The sequence below is a fragment of the Vidua chalybeata genome, chromosome 3 (assembly GCF_026979565.1).
Source record: "Vidua chalybeata isolate OUT-0048 chromosome 3, bVidCha1 merged haplotype, whole genome shotgun sequence".
Classification (NCBI taxonomy): Eukaryota; Metazoa; Chordata; class Aves; order Passeriformes; family Viduidae; genus Vidua; species Vidua chalybeata.
Window position 1 is genome coordinate 17,680,061 of NC_071532.1, and position 19,773 is coordinate 17,699,833.

The following is a 19,773-nucleotide window of genomic DNA, read 5'->3' on the forward strand; positions in this document are numbered from 1 at the left end:
TACCTGCTGGAGGAGGCATCACGCCAAAAATCTGCAGTGTGGCTGTAGTCAGCCCGGTGTTCTCAGCAGGTTTGGTAGCTCTCAGCTAGATGGAGAGCAGGTGTTTTGGCAATTTGAGGTTCTGGGCACCTCCCTCCCTTGCTCCTCTCGATAGAAGTTAGAAACAAAAAGCCTGTTTGTGTGTGCTCAGGGTGGCTAATTTAGTTGTGTGCAGTCCTAGAGGAGTCCCCTCTCTCCTGGATTTATCTGTTACTGTGAAAGTGTCCTGCTCCGTAGTGTCATTCTCTGGAGGAAGCACACACAGAAGGCCATGAGCTGTGGGGCAGGAGCATCCTATTAGTGGCGGTCACAAAGCTGCTGAAGGGTTGCGTGGCTCAGGCACCTTTTGGGTGGTGCTGCCGATGCCCTACCCGAGTGTGGGACAGAACCTTTGCGAGTGCATGGTGGGACCAGTACCCTTCCCCTCCAAACAATCACACTGTACAGTCCCTAATAGCATTTATTACTCTTAATGCTTCTGAGAGAGCGCAGAGCTGACCACTCAGCTCGTAACTGACTGCAGGAGGACTCCATTCAACCAGAAATAGCAAAGCATTACTTCTAATGACTGCAATTAGCTGGTATCTACCGAGGAAGGCCTTTTTCATCTTGAGCCTTTTAGTAGTAGGAATATGCTATCTTTATGGGGAGAGAAGTCCATTCTGCAGTCCTCACCTGGATACCATAAGAGCAAAATAAACATTGAAAGAGCGTGCTTTTGAGGGGATTGGGAAGAGGCTCTGGTTTGACTCATAAGTATGTTTTGTTGCAATAAGTTTGCTCTATTTTTGTCTGTTCCTGTCTTTGGTAACCTTGGAAGGAACTGAAGCTACTGTATTTTCTGGGGGTGTCAGTTTTCATGTCAAGAAGGCATCACCACAAGGCTTTCCAATGCTCTATTTTCTTGCCGTTTGACCAGAGCGTAGTGTAACTGTCCTGAATTGTTCTGAATCCATGAGTTGAGCCAAGAAAAGAAAAATCCTGAGTGTGCCTTCTAGTTTGCGTGGGGGTTTATTTTTTTCTTTCTTTCTGGTCTTAAAGTATCCTTGCTTATATTTTTCAGCTTTCTGCAGTAATAAAGTGGGCTAATAATTTGCTTGGAGGGGTTTTTATATTGTTAACATAGAAAAAAAATCTTCATGAAATCTCTTCATTTTGGGAACTAGAACTTCCAGAAAATCCCAGGTAGCCTGAGGTTTGCAATAAAAGTTTGAGAGCTGGCAGTGCTCAGGCCCTGTTTTTTGTCTGTTGCTAATTACACTTCTCGTGAGCCCCCGGTCACTGGGAGCCCCGCAGCATCCTGCCGGCAGCTCCTCTGCCACCCGCCCATCCACACCAAGGTGCAACCCCAGCCTGCCTCCTTTCTGTAAGCGCCCCAGCACCATCCTGGTGGCCAGCATGAGGCTGTGTGCTGAAAATCCAAGGGTTGCAGACAACACCTGCCGCTCCCACCCAAGACAGTTGGGACCTGTGTCATCTGACGTGAAGCCTGCGCAGCCGTGTGGTGCTTGGGGAGGGAGGAGGCCCTGGGTATAGGATACTCCGTGTGTGCTGTTAATTGCAGACAGCGCTGGTTATGGATCCTGTGGCAGATTTGCATATCAAAGCATCTGAGAGCTCTGCTGTGGGTAGGGATGGGCAAGGATGATAAGGCTTGCTGGAGGCTGGGACTGGATCTTTCCGGTGGCTTTTTGTGGTGCACAGATGAGACAAGACGATGGGAATGTTTGGAAAATGGAATTTGTCTCCATGTCCTTGAATGACAGGACCATAAAGGCTTTTTAATCTAGCAGCTGCTTTCCAGAGGGTGAGAACCAAGCAATTCTGGGTGACAGTCCCTTAGGCTGCTCCTTCCCTGCCTCCTCCTGCTGCTGAGAGCTTGCTGGGTAGCCCACAGTGTCGAGCCCTGCAGATACACACACACACACCAACACCCCCCACCCCACCCCATCATCCGACAGCCCCGCAGCAAATGGCCAGTGTGCCAGCCTGCTGCTTGTTCTCCACACTGTCTCTCACACAAGGAGGCAGAGGCCCTGCTTGGAGCCTCAAAGCAAAGGGGCAGATTTCCCACTGCCTGAACTGGCTCTGCAGGGTCTCAGGTCTTTTGTGATAGCTCAGGAGATGTTGGGGACAGGGAATGGCAGAGCGTTGCATGGGCCATGGCCTCTGAGATACTGAATGAGTCAGAGGAAGGTTTGGCTATGTCTGAGCTCAATGAAGTTGTCTGTTCTTCCTCCTGGCTCTGGAAACGAACCTGGGGAGCTTCAGGCTTGCTTGCAGGCTGAGCTGGAAACTGAAATGCAGGTTTCTAGGAGGGGAGAGAGGTGGGGATCCCTGTGTCCCTCTGCCACTTTGATCTCAGCAAGCGTGTTGCTGGTCCTGATGGTCTAGCTCCAAAGGACCGCACTATGGGGCAGGTGGCCTGAAGGTAGCTCTGTGTTCATTGTGGGAGTGCCTGCTGCCTGGAACTGCAGTCCTCATCCTATTTCCTGTGCCCTGTACAGCTCAGGCTCTTACTGGGATGGACCCCTCACCTTGCTATCCATGATTTGTGCAGGACCTGCCTTGAGCACAGCCTTCTCAAAAGGCACCTTTCTGTCTGCAGCCTTCATCTGTCAGAAGCATTCTGGCTTGTCCAGGGTGGTGAGTTGGGGGCCAGGCCTGATGCATTGGCTAGAAAGTGCATTTCTCCTAGAAAGGAGAAAAATAAAAATCAAGGAATGAGAAAGAAATGTGTCTGTATGTATGTATTCTGCAACAGAGAGAGGGTGATATTCGCAGAGTCACTGCCAAGCTTGTAAAGCAAAGGCTTGCGGTATAAAATGGCTTTTCTCTGAGCCTGCAGGCCTGTGGTTGGCACTGCCTTCTCAGTTCATGTCCTTCCAGCATGGAGCTGGGTGTCTGCCCTCTGCCCCAGATACAGATTAGCTGCAGAAGCCTGAGGCTGGCTTGCTATGAGAGATGCAGAATCCTTTCCTCCTCCACTCTGCACAGTGCTCACTGGCCTTTACAGAGCTATGTTTGCATGCTCCCTATGTGTTCCTTGCACATGATTGCTAAGCAGTCCTGGAAAGGCTTCTGTTCTCCCCCTGGCTCTTGCATGTTGAAATTGACTGCCTGCCATTCTCCCTCTTCTGCTTTCACCTCCCTTCCTTCACTCCTTCTTAAAGCCAGGTTGCGGAATAGAAATGGTTTCCCTGTATCCCAATGTTCTTGTCAGGCCAAACTCTTGGAGTGGCTACACAGTTTATATGGGCAAGATAGGCATCCTGCTGGCATAGCCCACTACATCTGAGCAAGGTCTCCTGTTCTTGATGTGCTTTGGTCTAACTTGATGTCAGCAGCCTCTGCCCACATGGTTATTGTGCTGGGAAGAGAGAGAGCTGTTCTTTTATGCATGCTGTTTTTTCCCAGAGAAATTGGCTGTTGGTAGTACAGGTCTGGCTTAAAGCAAGGTTTTGAAGATTTCCATTTCTGTTGGCTGTTTGTGCTGTTGCATTAAAGAAAGGGCTGGATCTCTTAAAGAGCTGTGCGTTAGAAAGGCGACACATTGCATCAGCACAGGAGAAAGCAGTCACTGGCAGGATTCATGCTGCCTGTTTTCAGTGTGTTCTGCTATCGCTTTTCTGAACCACCACAGCCATGCTACCTCTGAGCAGCAAGCTGGAAAATCTCCCTGCCTTTGTCTGGAAGAGTGACTGCTGCAGACCTTTCCTGTGTGTCTGTTCGCTTTCACTCCCTGGAAGGACAGTATGCCCCCAGAGCTACCCACATCCCTTCCCTGGGTGTGCTCATCACCTCTGCAGCCCTGTAATTTTTTGTGCAGAGAAGTTGCTTGCTTTGATGCCCCCTTTCCAAGCAATGCTCTCTCATGTTTCTGTGCAGATCTCTGTTCCCAGCTTATTGCAGAGGATCACTCTGCAGACAGCTAGCTGCCACCAGTGATATGACCTCTGGCTCTGTCACCATGTGGTGTTGCCTGTGGGGAGGTGTTGCGCTTTCTTCTGTTGACCCGAATGGAAGAACTATTCTGATGGGCTCCCTTAAATCATCCACCTGTCTCCTGATGTGTTGCTGACATGGGTCAGGGGAGTGTGCTATTCTTACAAGTGCAATTTTGCACAAGAGTGCATTTGGTGGGAGAGTTTTGTGCTGGCCTAGCACTGCTTTTGCCAGATATACAGTGGCCTTTAGTAGCCTTTGTTTCAGGTCCCTTCAAAGTCAGAGACAATCTTGGCATGATCTTGTACTTAGAGGAAACTCAGATGGCAGCAGGCCTTGTCTTCTGCTTGAAGTAATTATCACATCCGATGATTTCTGCTGGAGGGCAGAGAGCACCTGGCAATGACACAGACTTGGGAGGGTCTCTGAAGATGGCCTCAGGATACTTGTGCTCTTGAGACAAAAATATAGTGCCTTTGGGTCCCAAGGAAGTGCTTAAAACGGATTCATCCTTCATCTCCCTGTGCTTATGGCCTACACTCCCTTATGTGAAGCTGTTGAATTTTGGAGGCTCTCAGGTGATGCTGGTAAAGCTAACATCAAGCATATACAAGTGGGTAGTTTGGTTTTCCTGGGCTCTAAGTCCATGCTTGAGGCATAGACCTGGAAATGAATTATTGTTGTGTGTCTGCTGAGCTGTGGTTGCTGCCCAAGGACTCGCTATTACTCACAACACAGAAAAGGCAGCTTGAGCTGGCATTAGTCACAAAGTTATAAATCTGGGAGGAAGGAACTGGGTTTGCGGTGGATGTGAAACTTGGTGTGAACTCCCAGCTATGGCAGAAGGAGCTGATGCAGCTCTTGGATAGAAGGACTTAGCTCCTGCAGGCATGGAAAAGAGGAACAAATAAAATGTGACAATAAGAGCTCTCGTCTTCACCTTGCAAACAAGACCAGAGGTGATGAGTTAATTTTAAAAAGCAAATCCAAGCACAAATCAGAATAGGTGACAAGACTATTTTGGTAAATTAGATGTCGTCATATGGGCAAAGCCTTATGAAATTTCCCTGAAAGTACTTCCAGACTAAGGCAACTTTTGCATGGTGAGCAGCCACCAGAGAAAACATCTGGTGAAGGGACTGTCCAAGGTTTGATCCCTTGAAATACAGGGGAAAGAATAGGACTACATCCAGCCCGTCTTAATAAGGTAGAATAAACAGTTAGTGTTTATTCTGTAAGGGAGGTGGAAGAATATGCCAGTTAAAAATCACCAGCATCCATTTGTCTGGAACGTAGTGCATCCAGTTGGTCAACACCCCTGCCTTAGAGGATGGCCTGCCTCATAGGTGAGCGGGGGCGACAGATAGATGTAATAGATCTTAAGTCAGCCAGCTCAGTGACCCAAGGGTAAGCCTTGTAAACAAATGAGAAAGGAATAGGAGATAGGAAGCATGCCCCATGTACACCCTCAACTAATGGCAAAATTGTATTCAAAAGAGTTTCTACCTGATAAAGAAACCCTAGCTAGGCAGGCAGGCAAAAATAATGGTATTGGCAGAATTTGAGGATTGAGCATTAATGCTCTTGTGGGGAGCAGAAAAACACAAGGAAAGCCTTGTGCCAGACTGAGTTAGGAGTGACACCTCTAAGCTGCAGGAAGCAATTAGTGCTCTCCTGAACAGAGATGAGGTGTTGCTGAAGGGCCAGGCTCAGATATAGGGACAACTCTTGGACAAGGGTGTGCGCAAACAGGAGACTATGCAGCAAAGCAATAGAAATTAAGATCTTTAGAAATATGATGTGGGAGGAAGGATGAGAAGAACTGTCAGAAGGGCTGTGTAGCCTGAGTAAGAAAAGGTGGAGGAGGGAACTTCGTGGTCTTTAAGAATGTACAGCAATGTGCATTTTTAGAAGACTGTAGTTGTGATGAAGATGGGGCAGGAAGTCACTTTACCTGTAATTAGTGAGTTAGACTTTATGATTCCCTGTAATATCATTTGGGATAGTGAAGCAGAAATGGAGGCTATCTTGAAGGGCTTTTGGGGGAATTGGGGTGTATATGTTAGTTTTAGAAAAAATTAGCTAAAAGTCTGTAGATCTGGATGACTTGCAACGGGCTGTGCCTCAAGTAAAACATCTTGACAGACTGTTGAATGTTAAGATATGTAGAAATGCAGAAATGCTAGGCTATGAAGAGTGGCAAAAAAACCTGTGGTGGGATGCTGGGACTGCAGTCACCTTCAGAGCTGTGCAGCCAGCTCTGCCTTCTCCTCTTGTACATGTGGAGGTCTTTGCCTGTTACTTTTTCAGTGCACCTCTGTTCTTTGGGTTTCTTTGTTCTCCTTCCCTGTTGCTCCTTAGTATCTAAGGCCTTTTGTTGAGACTTCTCTACCTTATGAGGAGACAGCTCCAGTAAAACAAAGCACTCACCTGGCCCCAGCTTATGTAGGGTGATTCCCTGACAAACCTATGCACATTCTCTGTGCATGTGCCTCTGGAATTGTTTCCTACCTGTCCTTGTCACATCCTGTTATCTGCCTCTGACTGATTTATAGCATCCCTTCTCCTGTGGTGCCCTGCTACTTTGCCAAACAGGTACTTGAGAGCAGCCAGCACCTAACACCTCTTCAAACTCAGCACCCTGGCTGGTTAAAATGATTAATGAAACCAAAGATGACCCTTGCCTCTGGTTCCTAGCAGTCTGTAATCCAGTGCTTTGTCACTTTGAGCTACTAGTTTATTTAGGGTCATTATGCCTGTTTTCAGTCCGTGAGGTGATGTTTCTTCCTTAGTCCAGTGAGCAAACCTCAAAAGGGAGACTGGGTGAGATACCTCAGCAGATGGCTCACTAAAATTTTGCTACATCCACAATTTCCCTTTCACCCACTAACACTGTAATGCTGTTAAAAATAAAAATTATCCACTGAGCCTGACAGGATGTATCCCTTGTAAATCCCTGCTGCATAGTGCTCCTGGAATCTCATGCTGTCTTCATGTTTTATTACTGCTTGGGGTAGGAGGGGAATTGCAAAGCTAGTAGATAGCTTCTGAGTATGGTTTCAAGTCAGGGAAGGCAAATGTTTTGATATGCTTTAAGCAAAACGGGGGGAAAACCCCCAGCATTTCAATTTTTTATTTTATTTTCTTCAAAGCTTTGTTCCATTTGATGAGAGCAGAGCTCTGGTTTGTAGGGAATAATGCCAGTAAGCCTTTGTGTTTTCATCTGGAGAGTTGAGTGCTACAGGGTGGAACAGCTGAAGTTGCTCCAGTAGAGTCTTGTGGAGTAGGAGCCATAGCTCAGCTTTCCTCTGGTGGATATGGAGTGAGGGATGCACCTTTGCAAATCAAAGGTTTAAAATCATGGTATGGTGGCACTATTTGAGCATGGTCTGGGCCATGTCTCTGGGGTGCATTAGGTGTCTCCTCCAAAACACCTGCAGCTTCTGGCCTGCTTGATATTAGGACTGCCTGTTTTGATTGCTCTGCCAATACATTATTTTAGCATAAAATGCTCCTGCTTCTAAAGTCTGGTTTTATTCCACCACCTTAAAACACTGAGAAGCAGTTTTGCCAGTATAACTGCACCTCCATCAGCAGACTTTTGCCTGTAGAGACATGTTGATTGCTTGGGTCTTTGCCTCTGTGTCTGACACAGCTGTGTTTGTAGATGTCTCTGGGGGTAGCTAGATGTGAAAGATCAAATAGAATCTTTAGATGGAGCTTGCAAATCTGGGGAGGAGATAGGTCAATCTAAGTAGAGGAAGTGGGCAGTTTTGTTGAGCCTCTTTTCAGAATACATGGGGGTGAGCGGAAGTGTGTGTGTCTGGTAAATAGAGAACAAAGCAGGATCATTCCATCATTCTTACCATACTCCATCCAGCTCCTCCTTGGAGCAGGAATTGGATAGAGCAGCATTGGCTATACCAAAAGAGGAGAAATGATGCCTTAAGTTTTAGCTTTTATATTTTTCAGATTCTGTGCTGCTTTAGTGTGTAGTTCTGAGCTTCATATTAAGTGTTGGTAAGCTCTCTTCACAAAGTAGCTCAACAAAACAATTCCTTTTCTAGCTTGGGACCAAGGACAACCTATACAAGTTTCAGGCCCAAGAGCATAAACAACAGTGGACTGAAGAGAGAAAACAAGAAGGATAGGACTTCATAATCTGAAGCTGTAATTGGACAATTAACTCCAATATGCAAATGGACCAACACTTAAAAAAGTGTGAGACCTCATGACTGGTTGTCCATCTTGGGCCCATGTTGGATGTAGCCCTGGCCAGGCTCTTGTACTGCGCAAGGTGTATCCATTGAGGCCTTTTAATAAATACCTACTTTATTCTTTAATTCTGTCTGCCCTCTGTTCTAGGTCAGCCTTTTCAAGGCATCAGGACAGCGTAGGCAGAGGTGGTTTTGCTCTTTGAATGGCAGAACATATATTCTGTCTTGTGTTGTTTGCACTGCATTTATTGGAGCACGAAAATAAAATTTTAAACCTGTTTGGTGAAAGTAGAGTCCAACCCTTCCAAGCAGTGTTACAGGTAGGGCTGCGTGTTGTAGCTGAATAGGTGTGTAGGCTGGAAACTTCCAGCCTAGTCCTGAAAAAATACTGCAGGGGGTGAGCCTGTCTGCCCTGGAGCAAAGATGCCCACCTGCTCTTCCCTCTGTTTCCTTTTCTTCCCTCTGTTTGTCTCCATCCTGTCAGTCATCCTTATCATCCTCTAATTGTCTTGCAGCCCACTCTAGCATATCGAAGCATCCTTTGACTTGCAATGAACATTTCTGATTGCGAAACCTGCCCTTTCTACCAACTCCTCCTTTCTGAGCTGGCTCTGGAGACTCCGGGAGCTCTGGGCCGACACTCTCTCTCCTCCTATCCCAGCGCCAGGGCTTTGCTACCTTGTTATTCCTGCTCTGCCTTCCCACTTAGATAGGTGTACATTTTCATACCCTTTTTGCCTGCAGGAGTCTTGTGGCAGGTGGATTTCAGGATAAGAGGGTTTGCAACTCAAATGTGGCTGGAGAGCAGTGGTTTGGTGTTGGGATTTTTGTTTCTTGGATTTTTGGGATTTTTTTATCTGCCTGTACTTCTTAAAATGTGTGTGTAGAGATGGCAGGACACGAACAGCTGTCCCATTGCTTGGTGAGTAGGTAAAAGAAGGTCCAGAAGGAAGACCTGCTGGTACATGTTGCTACCTGCAGTGCTGGGGGAGGAACCTCCCATTCCTTCCCGTACTGTGGTACCAAAGCAAAAACCAGAGGGAATAGTCAAGATGTGGTTTCCACTGTCCTGATGTGGTGACTGTAAATGCTAGGGGGAAAGAAAAATGGACAGGCATATGTGCTCTCTCTGTCAACAGCCCCCACAGGGCTGTGGGCTGGCCTTTCCCTAACATAAATTTGAACCCTACCTCTCCGGGTAGGAGAGAACTAAAGGAGAAAATGAGACAGTGAAGACAGGTGGCAGATAGCAGGAGGAGATACTTAATAGCTTCATGAGGTGTAGAATGAAGAGCCCATGGATGGGGAGTGGTAGCTGGGGGCACTGAGCAGAGCAGCCTCGCTCCACCCGAAGGTGGATGCTGCCTGCAGACAGGAGAGGCTGTGCAGGGGCTGGCATGGGGTCCCGTGACTCAGACTAGAGATGGATGGGGTATGTTTTATTCCCTCTTTCTCATTTTTTGTGTTAAACATGCAGGTTGGTGCCACTGCATGCTCCCTGGAGGGCAGGAAACATACCTGGTCCTGGAGAGCCTAAGCACTGACCTTGGATGGCAAATTAAACTAGCAGGGGCAAAGCTTTGCAAGGTGCACTGCTGCCCACTTGGGCATCTCCCTGTCTGCTTGGAGCTGACCAAGCTGGCAGCAGCAGTGTGAAGGTTTTGCTCTTGCAGTTACTCTGTCAAGCAGCTGGGAAACTATCCAAAAATATCTTTGGTTTTAATCCTGTGGCTAGTTCTTAAACAGATGTTACCCATCCAGGAGAAGGGTAGATTCTCAAGCCAGAGCAGAAGAGGGGACAGCAGAGCAGCAGAGCAGTGACAGCTTCCTGGACCTTAACAATGGGAGCAGAAGTCCAACGCTGCAAGACGTACCTTTCACTCTAGTAACTCAACAGGGATTTCAGCTGACTGTAGGTGAGAGTGCAGGCAGCAACAAGTACTTGTGTGCTGCTAGTATGTATCATCTGGAAAGTGGATTGTCTTTCCAGTGGCTGGAAATTAGCTGCGTTATCTCCCTGGGAGGAGTTGTATGTGATTCTGATGAACAGAGGCATGGGGCATATCAGCAGCATAGCTGTAGTCATGCAGCTGTTCAGGGTGGGATGCACAGTACAAGCAGGTTCTCCTGTTCTGTGGATCCATGTTGCTTCACTGCTGCTCTCTAAAGCAGAGTGTTGGCTCCCCTCACCCTGTGTCTCAGAGTGGTGAGGATGCCAGAGGCAGGCTGGGTGCATGGTTGGTAGCAGCAGGGAGTGAGTCAGTGCTGGGGCGGGTAAATCAGTGCTGGGAGGAGCAGGTGGGCAGGGGTGAGGATGACCGGGAGCTGGTACGTGGACATGTGGGAAGCTGGCATAGAGTGGGTACCCAGGGGTGAACCAGGAGGATGAAAGGAGCAGAGGATTGTCCTAGGCATAGGCAAAGTTGCTGGTGCCTTCACCTCTGTTGGTGCATAGAGGGCAGAAGCCTGCACCCTTGTTGATCCATGCTAAAGGGATGGTGCACAAGGGTAAGCTGAGTGGATGGCTTATAGCCAAAACTTGTTATGCAGTTGTCCAGCAGTTCCTGGACCTTGTGTGTGACAATGTCCCGTACTCCAAGCCTTGGCTGAACATGCACTAGAAGTCAGCTGAGGCTTTCTGGTAAAGCCCCTGACACCAAACCTCCCTTGCCTGTTAGGAAAGGTTAAAGACTCAGAAATTGATCAGCCCCTTAATGTAAATATGCATTCTAGTCAGCCCACTTGGGACTGGTAAGTGCAGTGGCATAGAAGACAAATCTGGGGAAGGAAGCCAGGAGGTCCATTATGAGTTTGGTAGGATGGAAGAGATGTTGGTTGGCTATTTGAGGGCAGGAAAGCAATAATTTTCTCAAAGATGGAAAGGAAAATGTGAGGTTCTGAAAATTAGCCTGGCATCATGAGATGGCTGGATGCAGCCAGGAGGGAAAAATGGAAAATGTGGTGGTGGCTCTAGAAAGAGTCAGGGCCTGGCACTGATTGTTTTGCCTGGAGAGGCTTCAAGAATCTGATCTGCCACCATATGGGTGTGCAGTTCAATAACATCATGTGGGATCTGTTTCCAGCCATCTAGGATAGGCTATAGCATTGCACTGGAGAAAGTCTGAAAAATTCAAGGAGCCCTAGAAGGCACTCATTTCTTGCCTTCTCTTGCTCAGGAGCATATTCTTAGACAGTATTCCAAGTGTGAGATGGTGCCTTGAGGAGCTGGGATTGTAATCCCTTTCCTTCCCCTACCCTGCTTTGAGACCCATAGTGAACCTTGTCATGCTCATCTCTGCCCACAGCTGAAGCCTGGTATCACTAGTGCCTCAGCAGTTAGATGTCCTTACAAATCTTCAGTGCAAATGGAGTAACAGAGTGACCATCCAGAGCAGGCTGGGCAAGGGTGAGCAGTGGGGGCTGCTTCTCCACCCACTGGCTGGAGGGGTTGTGGTTCCCCTGTACTGGGACACTACCTTGAGGTTCTGTCAAAGCACTGTAGCAACCAGCAGTGCTTTATTGAGCTGCTGCAAGAGGGTCCCAAGAACTGCCAGGAGGTTTTCAGAGCCTTCATTTTAAATTGATGCTTCAACACCTGCTGGCACTTGGTGCTTCTTAAGCCTGGAACAGGCTGCAAGGGATGCTGGCACACTCCTTTGTGCTGGATCTGATCTCACACTTCCACAGGAAAGTGTTCCCAGAGCTTAAGAGTCTGATGTGAAAGTGTGCCCTTGAGTCTCCTTGCATTGGTGAGGGAACTGCAGGTGATCAGCTGATTCTGCAGCACCCATCCCTAAGTAACCCTCCCACGATCCCCTCATCTTCCCACGACAGAAGAAAGTTCCCTTGCTCATGCTTCCTTGACTCATCTCGTCCTCCACTTCCAGCAGGAGTGTGTTTGGTGTTAGTAAACATCATGTTTTAAATAGGCAACTGATGCTATATTGGGAGGAGTTTTCTGTGGTGATTACAGGCTTAGTGGGACCTGGGCCTGGAAGCTGTGAGTACAGCTCAGGCATGCAGGGGCATTGGTGACCCCTCATCAAGGGGCAGCTGTGGATGTGGCTGAGGGGATGCTTCCCGAGCTCCAACTTTGCTTACCTGGCTCTGAGATGCTATCCAGGGCCTCCCACCGGCCCTGCTTGGCTTCTCACTACAAGGATGTTGAGCTGCTGGAGCATGTCCGGAGAAGGGCAGTGGAACTGGTGAAGGATCCAGATCACAAAACTAATGAAGAGTGGTTGAGGGACCTGGGATGTTTAACCTGCAGAAAAGGAGGCTAATGGGGAACACATGTACCTACCCTGAAAGGAGGTTGTAGCCTGATGGGGGACAGTGTCTTCTCCCACCTAACAAGTGGTAGGACTTAGAGACATACCTTTAAGTTGCAACAGAGGAAGTTTAAGTTCGATTTTAGGAAGAAATTCTTCACTGAAAGAGTGGTCAGGCATTGGAACAAGATGTCCGGAGATATGGTGGAATCCCTATCCCTGGCAGTATTCAAAACCCATGTGGATGTGCCACCTGGGTACATGGTTTAATGGTAGACGCAGGAGTGCTGGGTTAACAGTCGGACCTGATGATCTTAGAGATCTTTCCTAGCATTAATGATTCTGTGAATCTGTAATGTGTAGATTGATATTAGATTGGTAGGATTCAGGAGGAAGGAATGAGATGCAAATGGCTATGTTGGGCTAAACTTAGCCCTGAGGGTCTGCAGGTGTTCCATGTAGGGACTAAAGTACTGTTGGCCAGCAGCAGTGGAGTAAAACTGGGAGCTTGGTAGCTGTCAGCTTCCTTCTGTTGAGATGGTCCCTGATTCAGGAGGTGTGTAGCCAGCATCTGTGTGACTCTCTAAGATGAGCAGGTAACTGCCCTGGGATGCTTCGCAGTGTCCACTGTGTTGCTGAGTAGAAGGCACCAAGCAAGCAACGTCTCTTTGATTGCTGAGGAGTCACACATACACATCCCTGTGCCTGTGCCACTTGGAGAGCAAGTGTTGACCCTAAAACACTGCTGGGTCTGTGGGTTTCTGATGAGCTGCGGTAAATGAGTCACATACACACACCCAGTATGAGTGCATGAGGTGGAGCCCAGCGGAGATGCATGTGGCAGAGTTGATTGCAGAGGTCCCAGCATTGGCTCTGACAGGACATGTCCCTGCCACCCAGACCTGGCAGTCAGTCCCCAGTAGCCATGGCTGGCACCACAGCCTCAGCAGAGACCCAATTTCTGTATGTGGGGATTCTTGAAGACTTTGACTGGGATGCTGGTCAAGTGGCATAAGCAGAGTGCAGGGTGCCAGTTGTCCTCCTCACTTACAGAGCTGTGGCAGGATTACTGTGGCAAGTCTTGGGCATAAGTAGGTGGTGGGCAGGGCAGCAGCAGTAGCAGCAGCACCCAAGACAGGAGGTGGAGGAGTTGCTGCTCTCCTGCACCCTTGTGCTTTCCCATTTCAGGCCCTGGCAGACTAAGCGTGGCTGTCGGGTCTGCTCTGGGGGCAGCTGGGCACTGTCCCCTCTTGAAGCTGGCCTTGGATCTGTTTCCAGCACTAGTAGTGTAGGAAAGAGATAATGATGTACCCTCCTCAGGAGGCTGTGATTCAAGGAGGAGCTGTAAGTTGGCATGCCTGGATGGTCTTAAGCAGGGGACAGCTGATTTTGCAGCCTTGCCCCGTACTAAATTTGAGGAGGACGGGGGGAAAGGAGCAGCAGGCTTCCCTGGGAGTTCTAGGGAGGGTGTGGTGGTGGATTGCAAAGTGCAAACTGAATCTGAAAGCTCTCCAGTTTGGGGGGAGGAGGCTTTGCTTGGTCTGCTGCTCAGGTAAGCAGTGTTGTCTGGCCTTACTCTTCATTGTCCAGGTTGTGTTTTAAGCCATGTAAACCTAATGCTGCCTAGGGCTTTCCTGGGCTTGCTCCTCAGAGCTGACTGGGGTGTGTTGGAAGAGGCATCCCAGACAGCCTGATTGGCATGCAAAATGCGGCAGTGTGGCTACACTTTATCCATTGATAAAAAGCAAAATGTGTTGTAAGAGGCTTCTGCCTCATTTGTAGTGTGTAGCACGTGTCTTTCCATGCCATAATCTAAAAAGCAGATGTTAGGAAGCCTCCATTATGTGTTAATGGAGTTTGTCTCTGCCGTTGGTATCTGTAGGTTGCCTGCCCCATTAAGAGTGCAGGAAATTCTAGATCATACAGCTGCTTTGGATTACTCTGAGGCAGCTTGAGTGCTTCAGTGCAGGAGACCTTTTCAAAATAACCTGTAAGATCAGTGGAGGTAACAAAGGTTCTGTTGTGTGATTGCGTTTGCGAAGAGCCAATTGGCAAGCCGATTGATGTTGGTGATCCACAGCAAGTCTGGTAACAAGGTTTGAGTGTTCTCACTATGTAAAAATGGCAGAAATAGGATGTTTTAATGTTTGTTGATATAAATGGGAAAACTGAAGTTCTCCTTGTAACAGTTGACACTTACCAAAATACTGTGTTTATTTAAAAATAAAGAAAAAAAATTAAAGATAAAAACAAACCTTACTCTGCCCTCTCTCTGTGGACAGTTTGAGCACTGTGGGAGGCAGCTTTGCCGGAAGGAAACGGGAAGTGAGAGGATAAGCTAGGATGACAGTGTACTGGGATATATGTATATTTGGCCACGATGTGACTGAAAGAGAGCCCTTTGGCCTCTCAGACTAAGAATGGAAAGGAGTTGTGCTGCGGAGCAAGGAGGCCACAGTATCACTCTTCCTCTGGCTCTAGCCATGTCTATGCTTGGGGTCTTTGGGCACAATACATTCAGAAAGATGTTGACCACACAGAGACACACCAGCTGTAGAAACAGTCACACTGGAAAGGTGTGCTTGGAAAAATGACAGGTGTACATACTTGAGCTTGAGGAAAGTGGAGGGCAGGTAAGAGAGGTCTTCTGTCAGCAAGGGATCTTCAATCCCATTGCTGAGAAGGGAGAGCAGTATTTTTGATGAAGCAGTGAGAAGCAGAAGTAAGGAAATTTGGAAGCAGAATTGGAAGAAATTACATGCTTTTCAAGCCTACCAAAACCATTTCCCCAGGAAGAGAAGAAAGCTTTCTGGTCTAGGATCATTTATTTAACTGGTTGCTATGAGGTGTACTGCAGGAACATATTTGTCAACATTAAAGAAAAATTCTACTTAAACTTTTTGGTCTTTGCTGCCTCTACCCTGAGGCACTCAGCTGGGGCTAGGTTGGTAACTGCTGCACATAGCCAGAGTCCAGAGAATGCTTTTAGAAAACATCTGGTGCTTGAAGCAGGGCACAATACTCAAGTCTGTCCCTTTTTAGGTAAACACTTTAATTTAGCCATGTACTTATGATGACTTCAGTAGAAGTGTTTCAAGGTAAGTATGTACTTGGGAGCTTTCCTGAGCAGGGGTCATTTCTTTTGCATGAAGATTGTTGAAGAAATATCTTAATGAGCATTATCCTGTACAGTTGCCAAAGGTTTGCATTAGGAGAAATACTAAGCGGTAATCTCATCTGGGTTATTAATTAGTAATTTATCTCAGAATGCCATAGTCTACTAATTGTTTTGTTGTTTTGTTTTTTTTTTTTTTCTCCTGGTCTTTTGATGTGTTTGGGAAGGCCAAGCAAACTTCATGCCTATAAAGCAAATGCCTCAGCCACTCCTTTGGATGGTTTCTTTTCATGCAATACATGTGGTTAGTTGTCCCCATTCAGAAATGAGATATGGAGCAGCATGTTCACCCCTGTGAACCAGCAAAGAACAGGGGTTTTGTCTCTGAATCTTTGGAGTCCACTGGCTCCTTTTTATTTGGGTGATGGCCCCTCCTGCCCCCCTCTGTGATGCTGCACTTCACATCAGTCCAGCCAGCCAGCTGTCCTTTCCATAGAAGGTGAACAGTCAGGAATGTGATTTCTTGGCAGAAGCCCATGGCATGTTTTAGTGCATCCTGGGAGTGTTGTGCTGTGTGCTGGTAACTGTGTCCAGCAGAGGGTTAGGGTTGTATGGGGTGACCATCGAACTTCAAGATTGCACACAAGGATGGAGACCCAAAGTCAGAAATAGATGTCACCTCAGGTTTGGGGCACCTGGACCCACCACATTGTTTTCTTTTGATATTAGAAGTCATTTGTGGAAGCACAGAGATTGAAAAGCTTTAGGAGGGAAAGGTGGTCTCAGGAAATATGGCCAGAATAAGGATTGACGTGGAAGGGCTTAGCAGGGCAGCAGATGTGGTACAATGGGAATTGCACAGCTCTTCTGAGCATGTCTCTTTCAGAGCTAACTGCTACAGCTCCCATTAGGCTGTTCACTACTGATTTGCGCTCTTTTTAGGGCAGTGCTTTCTGCGGAAAGCAGCCTCCAGGTGTGCAAGCTGCCTTACAGCAGCTCCAGGCTATGATGCTTAGCTGCTCCTGGGTGTTCTCCAAACGCAAGCCCATGGAGTGCACCCATGTCTGTTTTCCTTTCAGCACCACTGCCTGGAGCAGCAGAGCCCAGGAAAGTCTGGCATGCTTGAGGGGGTTGCCAGGTGTCTGGTCTTAGTCCTTCTGTGTAATACTTGTCTGTCTGGGCTAGAGGACCATTCCTGCCTTCATCTCCAGCAGAGAGGTGAAGGCAGGAATACCTTAGTCCAGTGTTTGGTGTGCTTCACATTGTTTTTTGAGGTGACCTCCAAGCCATTTCCTTCATATCAAGTCAGGATTTTGGTGGTCTTAGTAGATGTGAGCACCCTGGCTTGAGCTGGGGCTGCAGGCCAGAGGAACCCAGGTTACTGAACTGCAGTCTTTAGTGGACTCTCATAGGCTTAGTATTTGCTTGTGTGGAGCTGTGCTCCACGGATAAAGAGTGACTCAGAGCAGCTTCATCCAGTAAAATTACTATTTCTTTGTTTGCCCTAACACTGAGATAGAGCCTGGATGACACGAGGCTCACACTGCCACGTCTTACCAAAAATTCAGTGCCCTCCTCCAAGCCCAAACAGCTGCTTTATCTCGCACGCCTTTATCAGTGGGTCTGGGAGCCAGGCTGCTTACCTTGAAGTACCACTTCAGTGTTCCTCGGTCTCTGCTGAATCTCAGTGCCCAGCGCCCAACTGGCGCTTTGTCCCCTGTGTTCCCAAGCCAGGCCCAGCTCCTCTTGCCAAGCCCAGTGGGGTGGAGCGAAACCATTGAAAAGAAGAGCCCAATCAGCATCTCTCAAGTGCTAGTGGCTGGCTGAGGGCCCAGCCTGCTGCATGCCAGTGACTCCTGCCTGCAGACCCCAGCCCCAGCAGTCAAAAGCAGGCAGAGCTGCCCTGAAAACTCGAGAAGAGGTAAGTGTTCGACAACCCTCATTTTTCCCAGCAGGTAAAGGTAATTGGGCACCTGTCTTCAGATTAGATCTCTCTGGCAGAATCAGAGCAAATATCACATAGATCACATAGAAGAGGAACTGAGACATCTCTGGGTCCTGATGCGCTGAGTGAGGTCCAACAGATCTCTTGAGTCTTGGAGCAAGGACAGTCTCAATGCTCTGTTTAATGTCCATCTACCTCTGCTGTGACCTTTGTTATTTATTCAGGGCCCAGGAGGAGGTCCAAATTGGTCTCTTATAACATCTGTCTCTCTTACTGGAGTTCAGTAGCTGCTGGGACAGTGCAGAAGAGGAACCATGTACTGTAGGGCCTCAAGGTTTTTCCAGTGGCACAGTTGTCCTAGTTTGGACATGTTTGGGGCCAAGGTTGCCCTGCTGCACTTGGCTGTACTGGGTGCCATGCCAACCCTGTGTGTGGTTCCCTGGTGCTGTGAGTTGGGCTGTGCTGCTATTGCTGGATCCCTGACTCTGTTGAGATTTCCCCAGTAGATGCAGAAAGCAAATTCCTAGATGGTCTCCTGTAACTGTCCTGGCTTGCTGGCCACATCTAGACCTCTTGCTGTGAGAACCCTTTGCTGATATCTGCTGTTACTGAGGAATAATTGAAGACTTTTCTCCTTCTGCTGTGGCTGCCAAATCTTTTTACAACTCAGCGTGAAGTCATAAAGGGAGCTCAATTTTGCTTGCTGCAGGGCTGTGATTACCTTGACCTTTGGTGTTTGGCTGTGTTGTGGGTCCTTTGTAGACCAACTCTGCAAGGCAAGCACTGTCTTAGGAATACTTCAAGGAAGGTGGGAAAAGGTGAGAACATCCTCAGCCTCCAAATTGTAAACACTTGAAGCTGCAATCTGCTGAAGGACCTTGGAAAAGAATTGGCCTTTATCTGTTAAAGGAAGGGTGCCAGTTCCAGGATTTGAAGTAGATGTTCCTGTTTTAGGAGCAACACTGAGGCTGCTCCTGCTGAAGCTCATGCAGTACCCTGGCTGCTTGTCCCTCAGTGCCCACGAGAGAAGAGGGTTCCCTCTAGGCTTCCTGATTTGCATTCTGGGTGTCTGCTGCTGGATGAGAGAGCCAGGCTGGTGGGCCCTTCCCTACTAGTGCCAAGCTTCTTCACCAGTATGTGAAGGAGGGTTTTTCTATGTGCCACTAAACACCATCTCCAGGGATGCTGCTCTAAGCACTTGGACCCATTTTGCCACTGTTCTTGAATTGATGCATGATTTCAATTTTCACATGTCCCTGTGGAGCAGTTGCTCAAGAATGGTGTAGAGAGTTGACACTGGCTGAATGCCAGGCACCCACCAAAGCCATTCTCTTGCCCCTTTCCACAGCTGGACAGGGGAGAGAGAATGTAGTGAAGAGTTCCTGAGTTGAGGACTGGGAGAGAGCACTCATCAACTACCATCACAGGCAAAACAGGCTCAAATTAGAGATATTACTTGATTTTTCTTGCTAACAAAATCAGAGCAGGATAATGAGAAGTAAAATAACACCTCAAAAATACGTTCCATCCAGCTCTACCTCCTATCACAGTAATGCAGAGAGACACAAAATGGGAGTTTAGGGTCAGTTCATCCATCACCTGTTGTTTCTCCTGCTGCTTAGGGAAAGGAGTCATTCCACTGGTCCACTGTGGGGTCCTTCCCACAGGAGACAGTTCTCCATGAACGTCTCCAGCATGAGTCCATCTCATGAGCAACCACTCTTTGTGAACTGCTACTATGTGAGTCCATCCCTCGGGCAGTAGCACCCCTCAAACTGCTGCAGCGTGGGTCACTCTTCCACAGGGTGCAGTCCTTCAAGGACAGGCTGCTCCAGCATGGTTCCTGTCTCTATGGGTCTCTTGCAGGTTCTCAGCCTCCTCTCAGGCATTCACCTGCTCCAGCATGGGGTCACCTCCATGGAATAGAAGGTGATCTCTGCATCCCCATGGTCCTCCATGGACTGCAGGGGCACAGTTGCTTCACCATGGTCTTTACCACAGGCAACAGAGGAATCCTAGCCCTGGTGCCTGGACCATCTGCCCTCCCTTGTTCTCCACTGGCCTCGATGTCTGCATGCTTGTTCCTCTCACATGTTTTCACCCCACTCTTCTCTGGCTGCAATTGCACAATAACTTCTTTCTTTCTTTCTTTTTCCATATGTTATTGCAGAGGACTTACCACCATTTCTAATTGGCCCAGCTTTGACCAGATTTGGAGCTGCCAGGCATTGGCTCTGCTGG

The 19,773-nt window shown here is 48.1% G+C and overlaps 1 protein-coding gene across 2 annotated transcripts in view; it reads left to right on the plus strand.

The window, feature by feature from the left end:
- Positions 1 to 19,773, plus strand: part of TMEM63B (transmembrane protein 63B) — a 48,515-nt gene that overhangs the window by 858 nt on the left and 27,884 nt on the right. The window lies entirely within an intron of this gene.